Here is a 19,045-nt window from a genome sequence, read left to right as displayed (position 1 = left end):
AATATATTTCTCAGTACAAGACGGTCCCCTTTCTTGTGACTGGTCATGGGTTATATTTATTCAGTATTAATTATCATGTATAAAAACGTGAACATTAGGCCACATCAAGGCAGTTAGTATGTACATGTATATATGCATATGTGTCTGTCTGTCTGTCTCTCTCTCTGTATATATATGTATATGTGTGTGTGTGTATATATATATATATATATATATATATATATATATGTATATGTGTTTATATATATATATATGTGTGTGTGTGTGTATATATATATATATATATATATATATATATATATATATATATATATATATATATATATATAAATGTACTCCTATATGAGCCAGACATGTCTGACAGGACTGATTTATGACTCTAATCAAAATGTCCAATGTGGGTATCTAAATTTTATGTGAAAATCATTCTCAATTAACTTTGTATTCTACTGAAGGTGTGATGTTCACTGCAACATGTTTTAATCTGCCTTGGGGCTTCAGTCAGTAGTACAAATATGTTACTTCCACCAGGGACCTAGTTCAGCACCTCAGCCAAGTTTGGAGTAGACCATTTAATTCAAGTAAAGAGGTATTTGCAATGAACAGTTCAGTCATTTCTAAGAGATGAACACCAAAATAAATGAATGAAACAAGCTCTACACTGACTGATAATTATATTAATAACTATGTCCAGGGTTAGAAATAACACAGAAACTGAGAACTCCAGACAGCTGCTAGGCATTGCCTTTAGACATGCAAATAAGGTGCCAGGGATCGGCTGGCCAGTAATATCAAAGGCTAAGTAAGGTTAAATATGCCTTTCTGCTAGAATCCAAGCTGTGCTTACCTAGGTTTTAATATGTCTCCTACATTTCATAACAGAAACCAAATCACATTAATCTTAACTGAATAAAGTTGTCAAGCTGATGATGGTTTACAATGATACAAGCCTTGTCACTTTATTTATAGACCTTGATTACTTAAAATTGTATATGTTGACCATTAGGATCAATGTGCTGAAAACCTGAAGTCACCCCAAAATGTTGTGACCATTTATGACTAATTCTGCTAAATAAGTCAGTGATGTACCAAAGTACATAAACAAAACTACCTGATAACAACAAACTGAAATTCATGCCTACATAATACACAATTAAATCTTATAATTAAGGGAACAAGTACTGAAAGAAAATGGAAGAGTGACAAATACAACAGCAATGGGTATGACAGAGGAGAGTCTGAAAGACTAAAAACTTGCTGATCTGGAGGAACTTATTAACTGCATACATCTATTATTATAAATTAAGAAAAACATGGTGGACTCAATATACATGTACTTTTCATAAATTCAAGCACTGAGGATAGATTATTGTTTCAGGTGCCCACATCATCTCTTCAGAGGATAAATAGATATTAAAATTGTATTGATGCATAACAATTATAAGTATAAAGAGATATATTAAACTTTTAAAACTTGTACATTAAGGTTTTCTGTTATGGAAGATGATTCAGCATTTTATTTTGATATTTCATAACCTGTTCGGACCACTGTAATTTAGCAATTGCATTATTTGCCATAAGAAAATGAGAACTTCATTTTATATGCAATTTGACATTTACTGTAAAATTGGCATTATTTATAATATTTGCCTAATACAGGATTGGAGATAAATGATAAATATGCAATTAAGGCAACTTTAAAGCAGGTATAATATTGTCTTTAACTTGCAATTTGTTTCTCGTTAGTACTGTGAGAATACGGCATACATCCTACTATAGAATTAAGAAGGAAGGATATAGCTAAGACCTCAATGCTGACAAGATCTGTTCAAATTACAAGTTTGCACAGATGAAACAATTTACAGTTAAAATGTACTTGTCAAAACATACTCAAGTCTAAATGTATCTTTGAATGCCAAAATACATTTATGGAGTCAAAACATTACCATATCAAAATGTTTCTGTTTTCTACAATTTATCAAACACTACTTTATTATATTACCATTAAAAAAATCAATTTATTCCGACATAATTAAAGTTTTTATATTAGTCAGATCAGCATTTACAGCATAAATATGACTCCACACCTGCAATAATCCACCCAAATCTCAATTAACTCTCACTTGTACAACTTGAAAAACAATAAGATGTCCCATTCTCATGCTAACTTGGTAATAATTATATTGATACAAAGTACATGTGACTGTAATTATGACACATATCAGACTACTTTCAAATGAACTCTTTATGAACTTGAAGCAATTGGTTTTACTGAATGATTTAAAAGTGATCGATGCCTTTCCAACATCATTTCTGTTTTCAACATTGATCAAGAAACATGGAGATTTTCACATTTATATTTAGAAAACAAAATTACAACCCATCCAAATACTTATCTCCAGAAACAGATCATGATGAAATCTTCACTTGTATATTGACTTCAAGGCATAGAGTCAGAAATCACAAGAGCTAAGGAGTGTGCCACAATTAATCAGAACTTACAAACTAAGCATACAGAAATTGTGGAATTGTTGGAAACCTCACTTGTATATTGACCTCAAGGCATAGAGTCAGAAATCACAAGAGCTAAGGAGTGTGCCACAATTAATCAGAACTTACAAACTAAGCATACAGAAATTGTGGAATTGTTGGAAACCTCACTTGTATATTGACCTCAAGGCATAGAGTCAGAAATCACAAGGGCTAAGGAGTGTGCCACAATTAATCAGAATTTACAAACTGAGCATACAGAAATTGTGGAATTGTTGGAACTTGTTGTCAGCCCTACTTCATTAGCATGTGAATAAGGGTTAGGTGCTATCCAATACCACAAGCATGAGGAACCAATCATTTAATTTTTTAAGGATGTGGTGGGTGTGTCAAAATAGGAAAAAAATATGGAATTGTTGGGCAAGTGGATATTAAGTCAAGACAAGTGATTTTTGTTTTAAAGAGTCTTGCCCTGGGTCTGTATCTGAAAAAAGCTGAGTATGTTTTGGGCTGAAATCTCCAGACAGTTTGAAGCCAAGGTCTGGTTTGCAATTTGTAAGGAATAAGGTATAATGGAATCAATTAATCTCAGCTAGATAGTAGTTTTGCCTGATAAATATACCGAGATCGAAAGTGGGGTAGTCCAGTGTTGCACCTTGGTTGAGCTCTCAAACTCAGATACTTCTTGCTATCAGTAAAATTGGGGAAATGTTTTCCTGTAGTAATCCCCCATCCCCCACAATTAGTGCAAGGTAACTAACTCTCATGGTTTTGAATGTCAACCCCTGATGACAGTACTAATCGTCTTATACTAAATGGGCATTTAGTCACTCAAAACATAAAGTTCAATAAAGACATGCCAAAAATTTCCCCAATGTTGGCTTATGTTGCTCACACATGGTTTTGGATGGATTTTAGTCCCATTCATGATGCATTTAATGTTATATGCTTCTGATGTATTAAAAATTATCATACATGTGTGCTTTTGCATGTTTTGCAGTCTTGTCACTGAATATTTAAAATTGGTATGCATGTATATGGTATCTTAACAATCAAATGGCCAGTTATTACTTAACCAGTGTATTTAACACTGCATGTTAATGTAAAGTATATACTTATTCATGTAAACTGACTTCTTAAACAGAGATTATAAACTTTAGGAGAGGACTATCTTAAGTGTGCATTGGGCAGCCATTACACATGGGTATTTAATATAATGCATGTAAAAGAAGAGAGGGAGAGAAAAACCTTGTCAAATGAAACCAATTTTCTTGCATGGCTTATTAAAATATAAATTATAAATAACGACTGGCAGCATTGCTAGTGGACACTGGCAATCAATACTCATACTGTCTCCACGGCAACCGTGTTACCCTTGTTATCCACTTTCATTTGTAAAAACCCAACATTATTACATCTGAATATATTCATGGTTGAAGGGGGCCCTGATTGGCCGAGTGGTGTAAAGCGCTCTCCATTATGGATCACTGCCATCTCACCTCTGTCTGCATGGGTTCGAGTCTCAGATTTGGCCAATTTGGGTATGTGAGAAAGCTTGCCAGTAGCTTCTCGATGGGTCGTTGGTTCTTTCCGGGGACTTCCCAGGATCTTGCTCTACTATTAATACTGGCTGCCATGTATAGCCTATCGTGTGCTGAAAAATGGCGTTAAACCCTACAACAACAACAGCATCATGGTTGAAAGGTCAACTGTTAATATTTAATGTAGATGATATTAAGCCTTTTGTACAACAGATTCTACAGAAATAACAAACAGCATCGTTTTCAAACTACAGTAAAACTAAATAAATATATATGCTGACCAGTGACTACTTTTTAAATACTTTGGAGATCATTTTATGAAGATAATGCTACAATGTGTGAATACTTGTTGTTGTTGTTGTAGGGTTTAACACCATTGTTCAGCACACGATAGGCTATGCATGGCGGCCAGTACTAATGGTGGAGGAAGAACCCTGGAAAACCCTGGGAAGAACAACCAACTCACGAGAAGCTACCAGCAAGCTTTCTCACATACCCACATTGGCCGAATCCTAGACTCGAACCCACACAGATGAAGGTGAGATGGCAGTGATCCATAACGGACAGTGCTTTAGAACACTTGGCCACTCCGGGCCCTGTCAATACTTGTGTAAAACCCCCGAATTATGTCTTTATTAAAGGTCACCCATGTCAGTAAGAACAGTAACTCTTCCCTGCATGTGGGTACATAAAAAATGTAAACAATGGCACCAATGTCACATAAATAGATTAGAAAAAGAAAACTTCATTTTATGAAAAGTGGACATTTATACCATGGAGTCTGATTATACATGTTGTCATATGTTATACTAAATGTATTACAAAAGTCTGGTACAACATTTGGTGTGTAATGCGTTTTTGAAGTTAGATGCCGACTTTACATTTACAGTTAACAGGATGATATCTAGAGACATTGGTATTTCATTAACAATTTTCATTTTAGTATAGGTAAAAAGAAGGTAACATTTTAACTATTTTAAAGTGAAGAATACCAGTTCATGTGATTTGTTGCAAACAAATCTAAACCCAATACTGACATCATAAAGGAAAGACAACAATCTGTAGCATATTTCTTTAATATAAAAAAATACTTAACCATAAATACATCATAAGAAGTCCTTCTTTATCACTCTCTTATCTCTGATTTTACAATACTACTTCATGAACTGTATAATACAGCTAAAAACTGGTCAGAATTATTAAGAAAATATATAAAAAATTTAGTTCCAATATAGACAATTTACATCATATAAATTAGGGGTGAAATGATACACCTGTGCCACATATTGATATGATTTATGATACGCTGCCTGCAATGTGATACATATCGATACACGTATGAGCTTGGTGGTTTTTCCATCTTTGGAAGGTAGGTGGTGCCCTTTCATGTAAACATTTTGGTCCTATCTATTTGCAGTATGCAGATGACATAAATATAGTCATCATATATTTTTATGCAATTCTCATTGATAAGAAGATAACAACAATACTTTCAAACAGACTACCTGTTGGTTGCAATGAGCTTTATCCAATGTTTTAGGTCATTTTATGGTGGCTCTATTTAACCCCCTTTGTTCTGTACAACATAAATGATTTGAAAACATCTGATTACCAATTCCATGTCTCAGTTACACTTGGATGATAGAACAATCTTATCTTCAAAATAGAAGAAATAATTCAATTTCCTCATGCAAAGAAAATCTCATCTGGAGCAAATTTAGGCATGGGAATAAGGATGAATATCAACAAAATCTATCACATTTTACTTCCTGCAGATGCAAAGACTGCTGCAGCCACAGGTACTTGTTTTTGTTAGTGAAGAAGGAAAACTATTGACTAGACCCAGTCCTACTCCATAATTTTCTTTTAACTTACACAAGGTGATAAACTTGAGCAGCTTGAAATCTGCCCCATCACTCATTCTATGCTAATTTCATTTATTCAATCAGTGCCTTCATTCAATGGTTAAATATCTCCACATAAAAAAAGAAATTACAAATTTCTTCCCCATGTACAATTTAAGGTGAGATGATGCTCCGTCCCCACCCCCCTTATCAAAGAAGACAGGAGGGCAAGGAAGAAACTGTCATAGGTCAATATTTATATAAACTTCAATATCTGTCTGTCTTTCTTCCTGCTCCACTTTCTTATAGCTCTACTGAAATGAACTTTTATTAGATGTCACCTCTAGCTGTATAAGCATTAATCTGTTAATTAATTTTGAGCATACTTTGCTCCTTTTATTTGTATTAATATTGTCCTTTGCTTCTTTCTGAAGGGGCATATACGTAGCTAGCTTTGTCAGCTTCAGTATGTTGGGAAACTGATCTTTGTGACTGTTTTGTACATTTTTCCAGAGCTCATATATTATCTTTTGGATACATCAGCTTAAAAATAGGATTTTTCACTAACATTAACTTCCTTTGATAAATCTGTAGTTTACTGACAAAGGTATTAAAAAAAAATGTCTTTACTTATTAATTTCTTTTTTTTACCCTTATTTTATTACATTTATCATAACCTTGACATGGATACAATTAAATGGTTTTGTTGCATATGCTTCACAGGGAAAAATTGATTAAAACGAAATAAATGAAAATTGTATTGTACGTTTATATGTTTTTGTCTTTATTTAAATTTGGCTCAGTATTCTGTCCTTTGTATATTTAATTTGAAATACCACTGAAAGGGTCATGCTATTTTTTGTCCATCCACCATGTACATCTCACTCATACTTAACAACTTTTTGAGCTCAAAATCACTCATTGGTATCTGCATTAACGCTTTCCAACTCCATTAATCTGATACACTTCATAACTTTGAAAATTACTGTCATCATCACTATCATCAGCAAGTATTTGCCGAATAAAATCGTAATGAACCACATTTGTAAAACTTTCTTCATGAATGGTTCAAACTATGCCATAATACTTATTTCTGGGAATGTTGTACTAATCAAAGTTATTTCCACAACCATTCACGTATAAAATATATACTTCGCCGTGCACATTTTTATATGCGGGACTTCTTGCGTTTCACTGTTCTCCAAGTGCATGAATTAGTACAAAGTTTGCACAACAGCATCTTCACTTAGGAACTTTAGATATCTACTGACTCTCCTGTGAAGTTTCTCTCTTGTTCTGCCAATACTTCCTGTTTGTCACACACAGAATAAGTTACATTGATTTCTGATTGGTGGTTATTGTTTAATCTGCCAATACTTCCTGTTTGTCATGCACAGAATAAGTTACATTGATTTCTGATTGGTGGTTATTGTTTAATCTGGACCAGGAAAGCTATAACCACAAATGAGAATTCAATGTAAAATATTTTCCCATGCAACACACTGGTAGTGTAGCTTTCAAATCGACCAAAGGAGTCACAATACAATTCAAAGCAGAAACTTCATGTAAAAGTGGTTATTAAATGAAGAGTAAAGTACTTCTTTATACAAGTGGAACACGTATGGAATTTACAGTACCTGGTATAAGCTGAACATACTTCCAGGTTGAGATAATTAGCATGGAATGGGAGGGGGAGATTACAAACCATGTGACTGTGATAACTTGTGGATGGCGAGTGGGTATTCTCAAATAGTCAGTTTTGTCTTTACTAATAAAAATGAGTGCATGTGACTGCAAATGCTGTTAGGATGGATTATAATTTTACAGAATAACAGGGTAACTAATTACAATTATTCATGACTGCTGTAGATTAAATTAACATGCATATGGGGGGGAGTGGCTGAATCATCTAAACCACTCACTTTTATGGATCACTGCCATCTCACCTCTGTCATCGTATGTTTGATTCTCCGGTTTGGTCAATACGGGTATGTGAGAAAGCTTGCCAGTTGCTACTCATAGGTTGGTGGGTCTTTCCAGGGTTTTCCCCGTTTCTTCCTCCACCATTTATACTGGCAGCCATGTAAAACCTAACATTCGCTGAAAAATGGTGTTAAACCCTACAAATACAACAACATACATACAGAAAGTATCATTTTATACTGATTCTCTGTCTCTTGTATTGATATGTGTATTGTTTTAGCAAAAGTATTGATGCATCAATATATCGATGAATCATTTCACCCCTAATAAAGATGCAGATTTATAGTAATGAAAAATTAGTGGAAAACCTGTACAACATGAAAAAAGAGTGACAAATATTTCAAGAATTTTGTCCATATGACTGGCATCCTTTGCAGAATTGTGAAAGTATTCAAAATAAGATATTTTTTGCTTTTTTTTGTCAGTGACTTTATTTTAATGATATGAAAATTGACCAAAACTATCTTATTTAAATTCTAAAATGGCAATTGTTTACTAAATTGTGATTTCAGATCAACGTATATGTAGGAAAACAATAATGAAAATGGTTTGAGTCTAGGATTCGGCCAATATGGGTATGTGAGAAAGCTTGCCAGTAGCTTCTCGTGGGTCGGTGGTTCTTCCCAGGGTTTTCCCAGGTTCTTCCTCCACCATTAATACTGGCCACCATGCATAGCCTATCGTGTGCTGAAAAATGGCATTAAACCCTACAACAACAACAACAACAACAACTAATTAATATGCACTGTTAGTTTTAAGAGTAAGATATAATTTCAACTTGTGTATAAGTCATATTATGGCATGTCTTGCAAAAATGTGGGAGGTAACAAAAATAAAAAGGCAAAAATAGGCTTCAGAAATACCTGAAACAATTAAAAAGTAAATTTATTATTAAAGCTGAATGTTCACAAATCAGTTCTTTATAATCATATATAAGAGATATACAAAGTTCAGCCTGAAATAACCATGGGGTAAAATTTTTGCAAAAAGTCACTAAAGCCTAATATTAAAAAAAGGTGGATGGTACATGAGTTTCAATGTCAATTTATTTGCTAAGATATCATGAGCATGAGTTCATTTTGGAATTCTACACACTTGTATTAGGTATAAAACATTCAAATAAAAAGCAGCATATAATTTCAATTTGTCTGTGACACAAGTAGATAATTTCATGCAAAAATGTTAGAGGTGAGCACATGTTGAAAAGGCATAAAAAGGCTTCAGAATGGGTCTCCCTAAACACAGCAATGGGCATTAATGTACAGTAATGGGTCTCCCTAAACACAGCAATGGGCATTAATGTACAGTAATGGGTCTCCCTAAACACAGCAATGGGCATTAATGTACAGTAATGGGTCAATCTAAACACAGCAATGGGCATTAATGTACAGTAATGGGTCTCCCTAAACACAGTAATGGGCATTAATGTACAGTAATGGGTCTCCCTAAACACAGCAATGGGCATTAATGTACAGTAATGGGTCTCCCTAAACACAGCAATGGGCATTAATGTACAGTAATGGGTCTCCCTAAACACAGTAATGGGCATTAATGTACAGTAATGGGTCTCCCTAAACACAGTAATGGGCATTAATGTACAGTAATGGGTCTCCCTAAACACAGTAATGGAGAGTAATGGGCAGTAATGTACAGCAATGGACAGCAATGTACAGTAATGGAGAGTAATGTACAATAATGGAGAGTAATGGAGAGTAATGAACAGTAATGGAGAGTAATGGGGACAAAAATACAATATTGTGAAAGAAATTATAGTAATATACATTAAATATAATAATTTTTATTTTATGGACTTAAATGCATAAATCATAAATAACAAATGTGGTTGTTATATTGTTTTATTAGTGCTCATAATATGCTTTAATTAAAATAATGCCAATAAATGGAACAACTCTCTCTGTCTCTGTCTCTGTCTCTCTCTCTCTCTCTATATTCTTAACTAAGACTGTCCACCTTTGTTATTTTGTTCTCGTCTGACTCCACTCAGCTCTCATCCTTTTTCGCTGGTGAGGGTTTTTCCCTCCTGAAGGTGTTTTTGGTATAGTAATTTTACCATTTGTCAACTTTACTGTTAGCTTATTTGTACCCTTGTCTTTGAGAAACTTTCTAAATAATTTTCTTATTCAGTTTCTGTTATTTTAGTTGATTTTATAGTTTAGATGTGACAGATTGATGTTCATCAATCTATGTGTATGTGTTGTATATGTCGATGTCTATATCTATATTTATACTATATTTGTCTCTCCCTAGAGTAGCACATATTCAGGTCAGCCCCTTGCCACATTGTTACCAATGTCCAGTGCCGTGATGTCATCTCACCTGTTCCATTCCTATTCAACCCAACTTTCCCTTGTCGCTATATAGGCCCAATATTCCCCTTGTTAAATTCCCCTTTTCACTAAACAGCCCCAGGGTGTGCTAAAAAGTGTTGTCGCTAAATGTGCTCAAGGGGTTCTGTAATGTATTTTACCACCGTCGCTAAACAGCCCCTATCACCACTGATACAGCATAATACATTATTACAGTAAAATAGAGACAGCATATTACATTAATACAGTAAAATACAGACACAGCATAATACATTATTACAGTAAAAAATACAGCATAATACATTAATACAGTAAAATACAGTTGGCAATTTAATACAGTAAAATACAGACAGCATAATACATTAATACAGTAAAATAGAGACAGCATATTACATTAATACAGTAAAATACAGACACAGCATATTACATTATTACAGTAAAAAAACAGCATAATACATTAATACATTAAAATACAGTTGGCAATTTAATACAGTAAAATACAGACAGCATAATACATTAATACAGTAAAATACATACAGCATAATACATTAATACAGTAAAATACAGACAGTATAATACATTAATACAGTAAACTACAGGCAGGATACTACATTAACACAGTAAAACACAGACAGCATAATACATTAATACAGTAAAATAAAGACAGCATACTACATTAATACAGTAAAACACAGACACAGCATAACACATTAATACAGTAAAATACAGACAGCATAATATATTAATACAGTCAAATACAGACAGCATAATACATTAATACAGTAAAATACAGACACAGCATAACACATCAACACAGTAAAATACAGACAGCATAATACATTAATACAGTAAAATACAGACACAGCATTATTGTGTATCATCTGACAATAAAGTTGCTGAGATGTATGAATACCATTATGACAGAGAGAGAGAGAGAGAGATGGAGGGATGGAGAGAGAACATATATTATCAAGGTAATGAAATTCATCATGCAAAATATTATTATGACTTCAGTACATTTTCTTCCTTTACATTGATTTTACTACATTACACTGACCATTTTCAAGATACATACTGGTATGCAATCAGCAACAAATAACATTGAATTGGTAAAATTTTCTTATCAAAGACTCAATTATAAGACGGAAAGATAGAATGCTAATTTAAAAACTAAAAATCATCATTTTGCGATCAGTGACATACATTAATCAATCCGATAATAAAGCTAATGATAAAATGCAATTGATATTGAAAAACATCTACTTTACCAAGTTTAACTTAATTTAAGAAATGCACTGTTATTATTTTTTACATGTGATGTTAATATTACACAAACAGGACATATATACACTTGGGAACATGTTATTTATTATTCTAATCGCTTCTTTCTTCTTTCCTTTTCACATTTGATAGCATATTATTGAAGCACTTTGTTTATTATAAATGGTAACAACTGATAAATTTTATTGGCAATTATGAGTTTTATGTAGATACTGTTTAATGTTAAACACAGATAACAGGAGGCTTGCATATTCAAACAAATGATTGTACTGACAGTTCGAAGAATTTGCAGAGAGAATATAATAATAATGATATAAATTAAAGATCGTTAAATAAAAACTTAAGAAAATATAAGCAATCACATAAAAGACAGCCCGCCTCACAAGCTTTCTTACAGTCACCGCAAGGAAACTGTTTCTTGCTCTTTCCTTTTACCATTCTTATATCACAAGCATCCATCAAATTGAGAATTATAACACAATGAATAGAAAATTGTTTTTTGGTTTGACTACAACCTTCTTTTATATATATATATATATATATATATATATATATATATAAAGAATATATGTCTATTGGAGCCTTCTCATTCTTTTTATCTCTAGGCCAATTATTTACATTAAAAATCAATGTTTAAACATTAGCAAAAGTTGGTAACAAACACTATTGTTCATATATCAATTCAAGTTTGTAACAAAAAATATTGTTGATACCTATATTCAATTCTATTAATGTTCATTGACCGTTACATCTCACAGTATGTCGTTAAATGACAATTATGTTAGGCCATACGTGACACTGCCTGTTCAACTTACTGTATTTTATGTGCAGCTAAAGTGGACATTAAAGACATCAAAGACATGTGCGACTGGCGAGAATGCAGCATTTAATGAAAGCACACTGTTCTAGTTTTAGGTGGTTATGCAATTGAAATATTTCAGCCATTAATCCTAAAACAGAAATCAGTTAACTATTTCTTTTAAGAAAATTTTGAAAAAACAAATACTTAAATGGGCTGTCTTAAATAAAGACAGAAATAAAATGATAAATATATTATGTTCCATAGCTATGGAACTCTATTATTATTTGCTAACATAGTAGTACATTAGTATATACCATTCTCAAGTGCAAACATATATATTTTGTTTTGTTTTACATATTTTATTCCCCAGAAGATCACATGTGTGCATCCAGAGCAAAAGGATTGGACAGTCTTTCAACTTACAAGTTTTGCTCCATTATAAACATAATTAATGAACACACAGGCTTGAGGTCTCGAAAAAAGTCAAGACGGTTGACATACATACATACATAGAAATAAATGAGAGGGATGAAAAAATGATAAAGTCAGAGGGATAGTGATTAATGTGGTCTGGAATGTAAAAGTTTAAATTACAATCGTGATGGAACAAAAAGTAAATATGTTTCTGAATCTTTTTCTGTTAATAATAATTTTCTGCATATGAATCATTGAAAACCAACTCCATTAATTTTCTCCATTCTTGTAATTTCTCTTACATTACAGTACTTTCGTCTCCATTACTGTCCATTACAGCCCATTGCTGTCATTACTGTGTTTAGAAAGACCGTTTAGAAGTACATGGATCATAGACAAAGTCTGTTCATTCTTATAAATGAATGTTCACACAACATTTATATATAACCATATATAAGAAATATGCAAATTCCAGCTTGAATAACAACAGGTCACGATTTTGCAAAAAGTTAACAAAGACCAATGTTAAAAATGGTGGAAGCTGCATGGTGGAAATCATAAAGAGTTCATTTTTAATTCTGCACAATCAAATTATGAGAAAATATTCTAATTTTAGTAAAGAATTATACTTTTATAATTAGAAGAAAAGAAAAGAAAACGTGCATATTTTAAGCGTGTCCGATTGATGAGGTAATCTGTTATATTATTTTATATAGCACAGGAGTTTGACGTTTTATCAATAAAGTACAATGAAATATCTGACAATACGGTACTATAAATTAATTTTATAGTACTGATAAGGTGATTTTGTGTTGCGAGATATTTCATCGTACTTTATTGATGAAACGTCAGACCGAGACTCCAGTGTTTATAGTTTGTAAACAGCTACAACAATCTAATGTTTCTGATTATGTAATGAAATTCGAAATATAATTTATCTACATATAATGTACCCCATTTACAATAAAAGTACCTTGCTACTTTCAAATGGCCATCTGATCGTAAATTATGTTCAAAATATGGTTATCATTTTACAATATGTCTATCAACAATATATTACCGCACATTTATTCGTCCTTCCTGGGGAAACAGACGAGGTGTTCCGAATGGAACAGATTTGTTCTTTAAATGTTTTATCCTCCGCTGTTTCGGAGCACCATAATATTTTTACACCGTAAGGCAACTGTGAATACTATTTCTAAACTTAAGTGTACAATATTATGTATTAAAACATATATAGTTATATTAACATACCAGAAAAGATAAAATAATCATAAAATTCAATGTTGCTAAAATGTATGTATGTATATATATATATATATATATATATATATATATATATATATATATATATATATATATATATATATATATATATATATATATAACACGTATCACAACTAAAACAATTAGAGGATGTAGATCACATGAAATATATGACATACTATGCTGCAATCCACCATTCTATATAACATTTCACATATAAGGTACTAATCCCGAATAAATTCTGAAATAGGTACTGTGTACAAGTCAATGCAGTGGGATACAGCCGTATATGTTATTATGCTTATGCTAGTTCTCAGCCGAAATCCAGGATATTTAATTTTAGGTTATTTTTTTAATGGTAATAATGAATGAGAAAATTTACATTTAAAAGAAATAATACCAATAAAATAAAAACAAATATTCAACTGCACATTTTCTGTATAAATAATAATATAAATGAGTTGCATTCTTTTATACATAAAAGTCCAAAATATTAAAATGAACCAATACCATTTAAAACTTCAAGGTGACAATAACAAATGAACAAGGTATTCCAAACCAATATATATATATATATATATATATATATATATATATATATATATATATATATATATATATATATATATATATATATATATATATATATATATATATATATATAATCATAATAATAATGATGACTTTGTATAGCGCCTAATCTTTAGAAGTTCTAAGCGCTTTACAACATTAGACAACACATATAAGATATAAAAAAAAACATATATAATGATATGATTACAAAAACAAACACCATGAAATTGGAAAACATAAAAAACATGCTGAGAATATTTAAGGTAGGAAACATTATTAGGTCTTTAAGTTTGTCCTTGCAGTGAAAAAGTGAGTTTTAAGAGCACTCTTGAATGGGATCACTGTGTCTTTGTGTATATTTTCAGTGGGCATTTCATTCCACGTTGCTGGGCCCTGGTATGCAAAAGAACACTGTCCATTTGACTTTGTTTTCATTGTGGGAATAATGAGTATACGATTGTCAGAAGAGGAGCGTAAGTATCTTGTTGGTGTGTACACATGGGTGAGGTCGGATAGGTATATTGGACTGGAGTCCGTCAGTGAAACGTAGCACAGAGAACACATTTTGTGTTTGATTCTGGATCGAATGGATAGCCAGTGTAGGGTACAGAGCAGCGGGGAGGTGTGCGAGAGAGAGAGAGAGAGAGAGAGAGAGAGAGAGAGAGAGAGAGAGAGAGATTGGTGTGAGAACCCATAGAGCTCAGATGGATTGGCCACCTGTTTGACTGCAGACCTCTGGATATTCCTAAGTCGACCATAGTCGTGCTGACAACAGTAGTGAATGGGTGAAAGTTTCTTAGCGCTTGGAATCTAAACTGCAGCGCGATGACGGGAAGTAATCTTTGAATTGTGGTCGAAGTAAAATAGTCAGGGTTGTTTTTAAAAAAAATGTAAGCCAGTAAAACTAGTTTCTGACTAACACAACCATATTGGACTCAAAATGGGTCTTTTCAATAGGAAAGCACAAAAAAGAGACAAAACAAACAACAAAAACAACAGACCTTGAAATTATACAATTTTTTAAAATAATATTTTCTACTGAAATAAAAGCTTTAAAATGTTTCATATTTGCTTCATATTGGCTGATGATGTTGTACATTAGTTTATATGGCCCACAAATGGATGAGCCATATCCTCATCTTTTTAATGTCACTTGACGTAACCGTAAATTACTCCCTAATATTTTATTGTTTCATTAGTAGTTATGGGTAAGTGAGCGACTATTCAGCAAGACCGAAGAATTGTTTATATGAAAATGTGTTGGATGTAAACAGATGATGATTTTATTTGTGAGTGGTTGTCTTTTTCTAGTCTTTGAGGTTTATGCTGCTTTTTTCAATGTTCTAAGGCGGTTTATCCAGTAAGATTCTTATTTTTCCTGGTTTCGGATCTCCAGTTGCGGTTATGAGCAATTGCAGTTAGTGATACATCACATAAAGTGTGGACATGAAAAGAGAAGTATTCTACAGTTCAACTCTTATCCAGCTTTTTCGTCATCCAATCAGATCTGTGAAGACTGATCCTTTTGTACATATTATTAAGTTTCTCCCACATACGGAAGTAGTTAAGTGGGATACTATAGGGACAATGGGACTTAGCATTAAAAAGACCCCTGGGACACTTTAGGGACAATGGAAATTTAACATGGAGAAAAATCGTGGGTCACTTTAGGGACAATGGGAATTTAACATGGAGTTTGGGTCTGTCTAGGTACAAGGGAAATTAACATGGGAATAGAGTTTGGGTTTGTCTAGGGACAAGGGGAATTGAATATGGGATTTTTTTTTTTTTTTTTTTTTAAAAGTTTTTTTTAAATTTAAATTTAAATTTAAATTTAGAAAAGGGGTAAGCAATGGAAAGGCTATCTCTTTTCGAGAAATATGGCTGGCCCTGAAAAGGGCCTTTGGGTTTATGTTAATATTAATATTAACATAGATGGCATCTGTCACATCTTCTTCTTCTTCTTCTTCTTCAACTCCTTCTAACTACCGGTCCATACACAAGTACCCTCTTGAGACATCCTTGTCTTTCTATGTAAACTCTCCTCATCCATTGACTAGTATCTGTCCTATCAACAACAGTCCACTTGGACCTGACATACATGAGCATGTCCGTCCTAAACATCATGGAAGACACAAGGGTGGATGACTCAATGAGCGGGTACAAACACAAACACACAAACACAAACACACAAACACAAATACACAAACACATACGCTAAGAAACAATAAACAAATCCATAATCTACTATCCACACAATCGTACGTGAGCGGGTACAAACACAAACACACAAACACAAACACACAAACACAAACACACAAACACAAATACACAAACACATACGCTAAGAAACAATAAACAAATCCATAATCTACTATCCACACAATCGTACGTGAGCGGGTACAAACACAAACACACAAACACAAGCACACAAACACATACGCTAAGAAACAATAAACAAGTCCATAATCTACTATCCACACAATCGTACGTGAGCGGGTACAAACACAAACACACAAACACATACGCTAAGAAACAATAAACAAATCCATAATCTACTATCCACACAATCGTACGTGAGCGGGTACAAACACAAACACACAAACACAAACACACAAACACAAATACACAAACACATACGCTAAGAAACAATAAACAAATCCATAATCTACTATCCACACAATCTTACGTGAGCGGGTACAAACACAAACACACAAACACAAACACACAAACACATACGCTAAGAAACGATAAACAAATCCATAATCTACTATCCACACAATCTTACGTGAGCGGGTACAAACACAAACACACAAACACAAACACACAAACACATACGCTAAGAAACGATAAATCCATAATCTACTATCCACACAATCGTACGTGAGCGGGTACAAACACAAACACACAAACACAAACACACAAACACATACCCTCACACTATCTTAAAAAAGAGTTAGTGTTTATATTCACACTACTCTACATACACATTGGCAAATTGATGGTTATTTCTTTTCTAGAGTATTGGGTAGCCCTGAAAAGGGCTGTTGTTTTTGGAACTTCATGGACACCTGGTTAATGGTGGCACCTTCCAGGCCTGGCGCCACATACACATCTTATCCCCCAGTTACTTTTTACTTTTTTGGGGGAGAGAGCAGAGGCAGGATATGCCGCTTCAGAATCCCAATTTTCGCTCTCTAGGATTCTGAAATTTATTCTTCTTCTCTTCTTTTCCTTCTCCTCCTCCTCTTCTTTGTTTCTTCTCTCCTCCTCTTTGTATCTTCTTTCCTCTTCTTCTTCTTTATATCTTCTCTCCTCCTCTTCTTTTTTTCTTCTTTCCTCCTCTCTTATCCTTCCCTCCTCCACAATGGCTTCCGCGGCCAGTTCATTCAACAGGCGCCTGGCATATTCCAGATGCACATGAAGTTCCAACAGTTTAGACAGTCTCGTGTTCATTTTTGGTGTTGATCAATCAACAAGGGTAGCTAGACTGCCCAGCGAGTTTCAATTTATAGTGAAAGCGCGGACGTGAAGGAAAACATCCCCCTAAAAAAACATAAAATTGATGTTACCTACATCATGACCAAAAACAACAACGCGCGGACCTAAAAGAAACACTCACTCACTTTTTTATGCTACCCATCACTATTTTAAAATTTTTTATAAATCACTTCAATAGACTATCCACATACGCAAAGCAATCCAATCTAACTCCAAATATACACCTCAAACACCAAACAAACATGATTTTAATCTACTATTCATACCAACTTACTTAAGCACTTACTAACACACAAACACATACCCTCACATTTTTTAAAAAAGAGTTAGTGTTTATTTTCATACTACTCTACCTACACACACTGGCAAATCGATCGTTATTTCTTTTCTAGAGTATTGGGGTAGCCCTGAAAAGGGCTGTTTTTTTTTTTGTTTGCTATGGCATTCTTTTCTTAGTTTCTAAGAATGCGATGTCCTCTGAGGATAGACTTTCTGGCGATAGGTCTGCTTCTTCGGAAAGAAAAGAAGAACTCTTTGGTGTCGATACGGCAATCGACAAAGCCTCTGTCAGGTTCAGGTTGCTGCTGCTGCTGCTGTTGTTGCTGCTGTTGCTGCTGTCTCTGAAGTCTGTACTTCTCTGTCTATTCTTCTTTCTCCCTGTTCATTTCTTCTCTGAAGAGCTCTTCTATCAGGTCTTCAGTGATTTTTAACATTCTCACATTCTCTATTTCTTCTGGCTTCGGTATCAGACTGTCTGACCCTATGCAAATTCACGTAGGCTTCGTTGAGTTTAGCTAGTTTGGAGCACATCTTCTTAGGAGGATGAGTCGACAATGGATGGTTAGACTGGAAACAACCCGGTTCTTAAAGTCAAAGCGCGGACGTGAAGGAAAACATCCCCCACACGGTTTTTGAGTCGCAACGTTTAGTGAGTGTCATGAGAGGGATAGTAAGAAATGAAAGAGCATCAATCCAACATTCTTATAGCTAAACAAAAGACAAAGGCATTTTTTTCAAAACACA

At 33.6% G+C, this 19,045-nt stretch overlaps 1 protein-coding gene across 1 annotated transcript in view; it reads right to left on the bottom strand.

Annotated features, from left to right (window-relative positions):
* LOC149794679 (uncharacterized) overlaps positions 1-13,725 on the bottom strand; it is a 53,182-nt gene extending 39,457 nt beyond the window's left edge. Inside the window, exon 1 of the mRNA XM_089964288.1 lies at positions 13,656-13,725. The gene's annotated coding sequence lies outside the window, so the exon portion shown is untranslated. The remainder of the gene's footprint in view (positions 1-13,655) is intronic.
* Between the last annotated feature and the right edge of the window lie 5,320 nt (positions 13,726-19,045).

This window comes from Sinohyriopsis cumingii, chromosome 7 (assembly GCF_028554795.1).
Source record: "Sinohyriopsis cumingii isolate HCF-2022 chromosome 7, ASM2855479v2, whole genome shotgun sequence".
NCBI lineage: Eukaryota > Metazoa > Mollusca > Bivalvia > Unionida > Unionidae > Sinohyriopsis > Sinohyriopsis cumingii.
The sequence above is the reverse complement of the archived record's forward strand: the minus strand, read 5'-3'. Positions and strand labels throughout refer to the sequence as shown.